At 33.1% G+C, this 9902-nt stretch overlaps 1 protein-coding gene across 11 annotated transcripts in view; it reads left to right on the top strand.

Moving 5' to 3' along the window:
• The window catches only part of Cntn1 (contactin 1), a 333868-nt gene that overhangs the window by 243524 nt on the left and 80442 nt on the right, over window positions 1–9902 (top strand). The gene's annotated exons all lie outside the window — the stretch shown is intronic.

Consider the following 9902-nt stretch of genomic DNA (forward strand, 5'->3'; position numbering starts at 1 on the left):
ATTTTTCCACTTAATTGTGCTTTTGCATCTAGTTTATGAAGTCATAACCTAGAGCTCATGAACTGTCCTCAAGAGATATATGAAACTGCTGAAATTAAATACTAAATTCCATGTATATGTGAGTTTTCCTAGGAAGAGGATTTATAATCTTCATCAGATTTTCTCAGCCACCAATGGTCCAAAAGCACTAAAAAACTTAATTTTTATTTGTATTCTTTATTTTTCCCCATGTAGATCAAGATTCTCTGAAAAGAGAAACAAAAAAGTGGTTAATTGATTTTTTTTTTGTAAAAGTGTAAAAATCCATTAAATTTCTTGTAGTGAGATCTTAGTAGCACATTTAGACTGAATTCCTTTGAAGATTGTTTGTATTCAGCCCTTCAAGAATAAATAGCTGTTTCTCAAAAGTTTGAAAACACTTTATAATTTCCCCCCACTCCATATCTGCAGTTTTCTTTCTGTGGTTTCAGTTACCATGATCAACTATGCTCTGAAATGTTAAATGGAAAATTCCAGACATATATAATTTTACATTTCAAATTGCATACTGTTCTGAGTAACATGTTGAAATCTCATGTGGTCCCACTCCATACTGCCCAGGACAAGAAACATTTCTCTTTTTTACTGTGTCTATGCTGTGTACACTACCTGTGTATCAGTCTCTTAGCAGCTGTCTTGGTTTACAGATTAGTTATACAGTATTGCAGTGCCTATGTTCAAACAATCTTATTTTATGTAATAACAGCCCTAAAGCACAAAATTTTGTTGCAGTCTATTGTTGTAATCATTCTAATAGTTACTGTTAATCTTCTATTGTGAAAATTCATATATTAAACTTTATCATAACTACGTATGTATATGAAAAGACAATATATGTACCATTTGGTACTATCTGCAGTTTCAGGCATCCACTATGGATCTTGGAATATTAATAAGGATTCAATAGACTTTAGACATATATAAAGTGTACTGCATTCAGTGGACTTTAGACATATATAAAAACTTGCCAGGTTTGACATGGACTAATTCTAATTTATATTGGATATCAGCGATCTGAACTGCAGATGCTGAAATTAGTGTTATGAGAGGGACAATGAACGTTGTAGAGGGGAACACAGTTTTCTCTGAGGAACACCAAGAAAATTTTTGATAACAAAATTAGTCTATTATGTAAACATTTATACTGATCAGATGACTGAAACAAAAGTATAAATACTCAGATATAATTAAGACTGTGGAATCCTTTAGTTTATATTACCTTGAAGGAAATCAGTGCATAGTAAAAAAAAAAAAAAAATGCTGCTACCCTCTATACTGTGTGTGTGTGTGTGTGTGTGTGAACTTGTAATTGTGGATGGGTATGGTTATATATGTAAAACTTGATGAAAGCAATTTGTATGGCAGGAAAAATGTGTTTTAGGCATATTCCTTTAATTATCATTTTAAATTGATTTTAGAATGGAGACAGTCAGTTAAATCTGAGCATCTCTGTGTTAATTTCCATTGTTATAACAAAATTCCTGAGATTTAATTATGTATGAAGAAAGGAGATTTATGCAGCTCATAGTTCTGGAGGTTCAAGGCCATGGCACTGGCATTGGCCCTATTCTGGTGAAGACTTCATGGCAGGTGGCATCACCATGGTGGGAGTACATGTGAGAGGGGGAGATCACCTGGCAAGATATGAAACCAGAGAGAATTCAGGAATGAGGTTTGCTCTTTTATAACAACTCACTGTAATGCAAACAACTAACTCACTTCATGAGGCCAGTATTGATCCATGCTGAGCTCAACAATGACCTAATTACTTTGCACTGAGGCCTACCCTTTAAGAGTTTCACCACCTTTCAACATTGCCACAAGCTTTCCACACATGAACCCCTGGGGGACACAAACAAACCATATCCAAAGTTTAGCAGTCTTTAAATAAAAAACTGAAATGGAATATGAGAAAATTTCATATTCAAAGCATATGTAACATTTTATTTACTCCCTTTTTTGTCTGTGTCATATATGGCAAAATCAAAACACAAGAAAAATAGCAGCAATTTTTGTCAAGTGGAAATAATCCATTAAAATATGGGCCCGATAATCAAATGTGAGACATCATCGTTTATAGCAGACATAAATGTTTACCTGTCGAAGGTACTTTAATTTATTTAACCACTAATTGGACCCAGGATGCTCAAAGAGAATTGTCAGAAAAGTGCATATTGTCTAATCTTCTAGCTTTGCAAACATCTTCGAATCATGGGCTCACATGTACCCTATAATTTTCACTTATCTTTTCCAAAGTTGTCTTTTTTTATCAGACTTATCTGTTCACGTTAGAAATATTTTGGTAGACTTTCTACAGTAATAGAGGTTATTTTTGCAAGAGAAATCTTTCTTCAAATAGTATTTTCCTGAAAGTCCTGTATATAAAATTCAGGATGTGTATAAACAGTCATCTTCACAGTCTGACAAATGCAAAAGATTACCATTTCTGAAAAAGCACCTTTAAACCACCTCACTCATGATTAAAATAAACATATAAAATCAAATATGAAATTGTACAAAAAATTATAGCTCTCATGAAGAAAAAACTCACTATAAGAAATAATGAAGAAAGAAAAAATGTATAATTCAAGTCCAGAATATTTCAGCATACAGTGATTATATAAAAATAAAAATAACCAGGCTGAAAATATTAAAGAAATTAGAGAGGGAATGTTAAAAGTTAGTTGAAATTAATGTAGTATAAAAATATAGCAAATTTGCAAAAAAAAAATAGAAAAACCTGTAAATGATAAATATAATCATTAAAAATTAATATTCATTAGATAGTACCAACTTGGGAATGAAAGAGAGAAGTGGAAGATAGGTATGAAGAAATCACTATATTTCAACATAAAGAATAAAAGATAAATTATGAAGACAAGTTCAAGACATTGAGGGTATAGCTTGTGTTGGTAGTACACACCTGTAGCCCCAGCTATTTGGGAAGCTGAGGCAGGAGAATTGCTTGAGCCCATGAGTTTGAGACCAGCCTGCGATGCTAGTAAAACTATATAGTAAATAAATAGCTTAAGTAAATACTATATAGTAGATACTAGTAAAACTATATAGTAAATATATAGTAAATAGATAGTTTTATTATAGCTTACTTTAAGCTATAATAAAACTATAGCTTAAAACAAATAAGCAAAAAAAGAAATTGAGGATATAACTATAAATTAAACTATAAATTAGTATTTATCAAATTGGATTTTCAGAAGAAACATTAGACAAAATAAGGACAAACAGTTTTTTAAAAGTTAATGATGGGGTTTGTGGCTCAGTGGTAGCATGGTAGTGTGGTAGTATGGCTGGGGTTGTGTTTCAGTGGTAACATGCTTGCCTTGCATGCATGGAGCACTGAGTTCCATGATTTTCAGCACCACATAAATAAATAAAATAAAGGTGTTGTGTTTATCTACAACTAAAAAAATTTTAAGTTAATGATTATAAATGTGGGAGTATTAGTGGCAAAAATGGTTTCTCATATTCAAGCATCAAAATGAAACACAAGAAAATAAAAATGAATAAACTTGTATTGAAACAAGTATGAGAGTAAAAAGATTTTTTTTTTCCTCCAAAGATGTAGCAATCCTCTGTTAGTGGACTACCAAGTAGCAATAATACATGGGGACATCAGCCTTCAAGATGGTTTCTACTGGTCCTTGATTCCTGGCCCACAAACCTTAGTGTGGTCCCTTGCATACATGGAGTTGTGCTATGTGCCAGCAGAAGTGACTGTGTATGATTTCTCAGGCTAAGTGGTAAAACACATTGCTGTTTCAGCCTGGATATTTGGCTCACTTGTTCTGAGGGAAGACAGCTTTCATCTCATGAGGACAGTCAGAAGTGTAGAACAACAGGAAGAGGAAGTGAGCCTTCTTCAGTAACCAGCACTAACTGCCCAATCATTCAGTGAGCTGTCTAGGCAGCAGATCCTTCATTCCCAGATCAGCTTGAGCTTTCAGATACAGCTCTGGTTGACATCTTGATTATAAATCTCATGAGAAAAAATGATCAGGAACCACTTAGCTCAGCCACTCAAGAATTCCTAGTTTACCAAAACTGTGAGATAAATAATGTTTATTGTTTGTAAGCCACTGAATTTGGGATTAATTTTTCTCATAGGAATAGCTGTAGAATACTACATACACTACCTTCAATGTGCTGAATTAAATGTCCATTGTTTATCTCCACAAATTATTATTTTATAATGAGAAAAATTAAAGCCATATTAAGATGAACAGAAATAGTTTATCCTCCTAGAGATTTTTATCTCTAAAGACGTGTAATGGGTTAATTTCAGGAAAACTTCCTAGGAGAAAGTTCTGGGATGTCAAAACTCATAGTAAATGAAGAAACCAATAAATATGTGGATATATGCAAATTCTCTTAGTCTGTTTGGGATACTATAATGGAATACCATAAACTGGGCAACTTATGATCAACCAAGATTTATTTCTTATAGTTATGAAGGCTGGGGAGTCCAAGATTAAGGTACCAGCAGATTCAGTATCTAGTGAGGACTTCTTTCTTTCTGGCTTATACAGGGAACCATGTTACTGGGTCCTCACAAGATAAAAGAGAACAGCTCTCTGGGGCCTGTTTTATAAAGGCATTAATGGCAGAGCCCTGGTGACTAAAAGTCTACCAAACACCCTACCTCCAAATACTAGTACATTGGTGATTTGGTTTTGAACAAGAATTCTGGGGTAGAATACAATGTTTAGATTATAACATAAGCAGACTGAGCTAAGTCTGATTAAGATGATTAAGATGTGATTTGCTTTTATTTCAGGTTTCTATATAGCCACTAATCAGGCATCTGTATACATGTATGAATGTAGTGTATGTGTGTGTGTGCACGCACACACATGTGCGGGTGTGTGCATGTGGTGCACATACATGGTATATATCTAATATGGATAAATATAAAGAATACTTGAAAATGAGAATCATGAAATACAGGAGAGTGGTTACATCTGGGGTAGGAAGAAAGGAGTGAGAGAGGATATCATTTAAAGAAAGGGGCATCTGCTAAAAGCTGCATCTATATAAGTAATTTTTTCTCAAGACATGTAGTAGATTTTTGTGTAATCATTTTTCTATCCTTTATAATTGTTCCTAAATGTTAGATATTTCTTAGCAAATATAATGTAATAAAAGAGCATAACAAAGAACCTGCTGTCCCCCCAGTTTCTCACCACCATCCTTCTTTGCAATGGTGGATGAGAAATCTTTGTGTACTTCTGGTCCAAGCTCTCATCCTTGTATGTGCATCAGCTCCACCACTACAGCTAATATAAACACACAATTCTAGGCCCTCTCTTGGCAATTTTTGAATTAATATCTCTAGTATGGGCTTAATAAAGCCAGATCAAAGATTAGTCTGGTGAACCATGGTATATTAGCAATGGCCACAGAAATTGACCCACACAAATATACTCCCTGGTTTCTTCACAGAGATGCAAAAACAATGCAATGGAAGAAGGATGACCTTTAAAACAGATGGTGTTGAATCTCTTGGGCATTCATAGGTAAAAGAGAAAAATGTTAAAAAAATATAAACTTGGCCTAAATTTTTAATTTTATACAAAATCAATTCAAAATGGATCATGGATGGACTTAAATGTAAAATATAAAACTACCAAACTCTTAGAAAAAAATATAGATAAATCTTTTCAGAACCTAGAAGTAGTTGAAGAGTTATTAGAGTTGATACCTTAAAGCATCATGTATAATATGAAAAGTGACATATTGCACTTCATCAAAGTTTTTAAAATTTTACTACGCTAAAGAATCTCTGAAGAGAATAAAATGATAACCTACAAACTAGGCGACAATATTTTCAAACTGTGTATCTGACACAAAAAAAAATTGTATCTATAAAGATTTCTTCGAATTCAACAATTAAAAGACAAAAAATCCAATATAAAAATGGGCAAAGACAAAAACAGACATGTCATCAAAATGTATAAAAATAATAAGCACATAAAAAGATATCTGTCATCATTACCCATTAGTCTTTAATACAAACTGAAGACCCAAAGAGATATCACTATATACCTATCAGAATGGCTTAAATTAAAAAAATAGAATGAAATAATGCAAAGAGACTGGGTCACTTACATATTATTTGTAAACATGTAAAATGGTATAGCCACTCTGGAAAACAATATGGTGATTTTTTAGAAGACTAACATGTTCTCACCATGAGCCAGCAATTGCACTCTTGGGCATTTATCCTAGAGTTATAAAAGCTTAAGTTCACATAAAAATATTTATACAAATATTCATTGCATCTGTATGTATAATATCCCCAAAGTATAAGCAACCCAAATGACAAAAATATACAGATTGAAAACAGATTAATGGTTGTTAAGAGTTAGGGAGAGGGAGAGGAGGGAGTGGCTGTGGCTATACACAAGTAGCACAGGGTATTCTTACAATGAAGTTATTCTGTATCTTGACTGTGGTGGTGGTCCCCCAAGTTTACACACGTGATAAAACTAAAAATCACTTATAACTAAACAAACACACCCACAGGCACATGAAAAAATATAAGCCAGGTGAAATCCGCCTAAGGTTGATGGACTGTGCCAATGTCAATTTTTCTGCTTGCACATTAGTAATGCAAAATGATATTGTGGTGGGGGATAAAGAAGGACTTCTCTGATTACTTTTCACAATTGCATATGTACCTGTAATTAGCTCAAAATGAAACTTTCAAAAATCACTGGACATAAAATATACTAGAAATATAGAGAAAATGTATAGTTATTTGTGGGCATTTATTTTAAGAATTGTATGATATGATTAGAAGGCATAGAGCTTGGCATTCCCCAAAGGAATGTTTGCCCAGTGATGGCCACTACACTGCCTTTAAAGGGATTTGTCCAATTAACCTTAGGAAAAGGCAAAGTGGGTGGGACTTGCAGCTTTGGAAGCAGTGTTAAAATTATTAAAGGCAGTAGAGTTAAGCCTGCACTAAAAACCCTCTTCTATTTTTCCCCTTGCAATTTTTCATCTCTCCTTTAAATAAATATTAAATACATTTATAAAGAATATCAATATGGAGGACATCAGATTAATACAATCCTAAAATGTCTAAATGTTAACCTGGCCTGGGTTGGCAACTCTGTGCAATTAACTAGTCCCCAATACAAATGTGATGAAGAAGTAACTAACTGTTATTTGGAAATTATTATTCTAGGGAATTCATGTTGGACAGTTTGCAAGTTGTACTGTTTTGTTTATATAGTGTATTTTTAGAACAAATTAATTTTGAAATGTGTTTCAAAAAAAACAGTTAACATAGTCCTTTCCTCCAGTTGGTCAAGGGGAACTATATAGAATTAAATCAGAAGACAATAGAAAAATTGATGTTCATGTCTTGCTAGAAGCAATGAAATAGACTTCTGACCTGAAGGCCAGGGATAGCAGAGAATGGAAGAAAGCAGCCAGGTGGAGAGAAAAGGGTTAATTCCATGCTCTTTTCCTTTATCTATCATCATTTAACACAGTTGCAGTTAAACACTAAGTCACACTAAGTTAGATGGAGTTTGCTTTAAAAACCCTGTAGTTAATCACAGGACCACTCAACCTAAGCATGCATTAAAAAGAAAGAAAAGAAAAGAAAACAGAAAAGAAACACACGGTAAAAGCAATAACAAGTCCCTAGATACAGCAATAATTTAAAATTAACATAAATTTACAGGATGTCATAGTGCCATTCTTGGTATTATGATATTCAAATTGTTTTAAGGAAATTTCAGTGACAGTTTGTCTTTTTTTTAATAAGGAATATATATTGGTATTAATTGAAAAAAATGTATCACTGAGAGAAGTAATTTTAGAATCAACCTTTTCAAATTAGAGTTGTGTCTTATAGTCAAACAGATTTAAAACTCAGATTACTATAATTTGCTTAATATTTAGATGACCATTTTAGTCTTGTTTTTTTTTTTTTAAGAATCAGTTCTATTATACTTCAGATATTTATTTTTAGGCTTCTAATGTGAAAATTCATTCTAAGAGAATGGATACAAATTTCTGGGTTTCTAATAAAATGTTTACTTCTAAAGTTCATGGAAGTGTTTCAAGTGGCTTCCTCAAGTGTTCTGGGCTGGGGAGCAGCCCTGTGTGAATGATCTTCAGCAGACTTTTCTTGAGACCTTAAAGCTCTTCCTTTCAGAGCGTCACTTAGAAGCAAAGGATCCTCAGGATTTACTCAGCCACACTTACGGAAACACAATAAGATGCAGTTTTGTAAATCTCAGTTCTCATTCATGAATGATATTTAAAAATGGGCCATGAAACTAGAACACAAGAGCAAGAAATTAGGTTTTCACTTATATGTGCTTTACACCTTTCCCTTCTGTATTACAAACATCTTTAGCAATGCTGCTGGCTATTAGGGACACTTTCCGGACATCTGCATGAACAAACATGTTTGGCATAAAAATTGCCAAATAGGAGATGCAATCAGGATTCTACTTTCCAGGTTCCCTCCTCTGTGCTTCTATACTACATTAAATAATATTTCTTAACCGAAGTCTGAGCTTCCAAAAGGCAAATAAAAGACAAAAGGACTTTATTATCTAAAACTTTCCGTTTGATCTGATTCCCATCTCCAACATATGTGCCATGGAATTTGAAATTGTTTGGGGGGAAAAAGTAGCTGAAGCTAAAGTAGATAATATGAAAACAGTGTGAATATACTTATGTTGTTTCTATTGTTTCTATTTATGTTGTTTCATTTTGTCTTACGTGATTTTTATTTAGCTGGAAGCACTTTGTGTGTGTGTGTGTGTGTGTGTGTGTGTGTGTGTGTGTGACTTTCTACTTTATTTCAAAGTCAAACATAGACATACAGAATGGAGAAAAATACAAGGTAGATGCCATCTTTATTTGGTATAGTCTATTGAAGTTTTTATTACTTGACCTAATGACATGGTTACCAGATTCTTTCTTAAGAAGGTCATTTTGTTTGATGACTAAATCCCTTTTAAATTCTCTCTTGGATAAGTAAAGGTAACATATCTGAATAAAATAACCTGGAAACTTGTGGAAGTGAAAAATGTCAATACCCTTTTTAGTCTGAATAATATTCATACATTTTAAATTATTAGAAATGGTTGGCTAAAAGCCTTTTCTCTGAAAAATGCTTTTGACTACTTATTACTTTCAGCTGTTCTGTATTAGCAATTTATATACAGAGCATACCAGTCTTTACTGTTCAGGCAAAAATGTTTTAGATGTGTTTATTTGGATATGTTTGTTCAGAGAAACTAGTACACTGTGTTTAAGAAATATGGAATAGATAACTATGTTCTTCCTCTGAGGTAAATGTGTACTAATCCTGTTGTTGGCAATTGATATATTAATTACATCTTTTTTCTTACCACTTCTTGACATTTGAAAATACAACTTTATATTCTTATTGGTACATTATAATTATACATAATAGTGGTATTTATTGTTACATATTCATACCTGCACAGAATATAACAATATAATTTCATCCATATCATTCCCCAGTACCTCCCTTTCTCTTCTCCTCCTCCCTACCCTTGGTTCCCTTCTTCTACTCCACTATCCTCCCTTCTATTTTCTTTAGATTGCCCTCCAACACCTGCACATCACCCCCACCTTTTTTTCCCCTCTAGCTTCTACCTAAGAGAAGAATCACATGACTCTTGACTTTCTGAGTTTGGCTTATTTTGCTTAACATAATGCTGTCAAATTCCATTCATTTTCTTGAAAATGACATAATTTCATTCTTTTTTTATGACTGAATAAAACTACATTTTGTGTGTGCACTTGTATATATATATATATATATATATATATATATATATATATAT

This window comes from Marmota marmota, unplaced genomic scaffold (assembly GCF_001458135.2).
Source record: "Marmota marmota marmota unplaced genomic scaffold, marMar, whole genome shotgun sequence".
Classification (NCBI taxonomy): domain Eukaryota; kingdom Metazoa; phylum Chordata; class Mammalia; order Rodentia; family Sciuridae; genus Marmota; species Marmota marmota.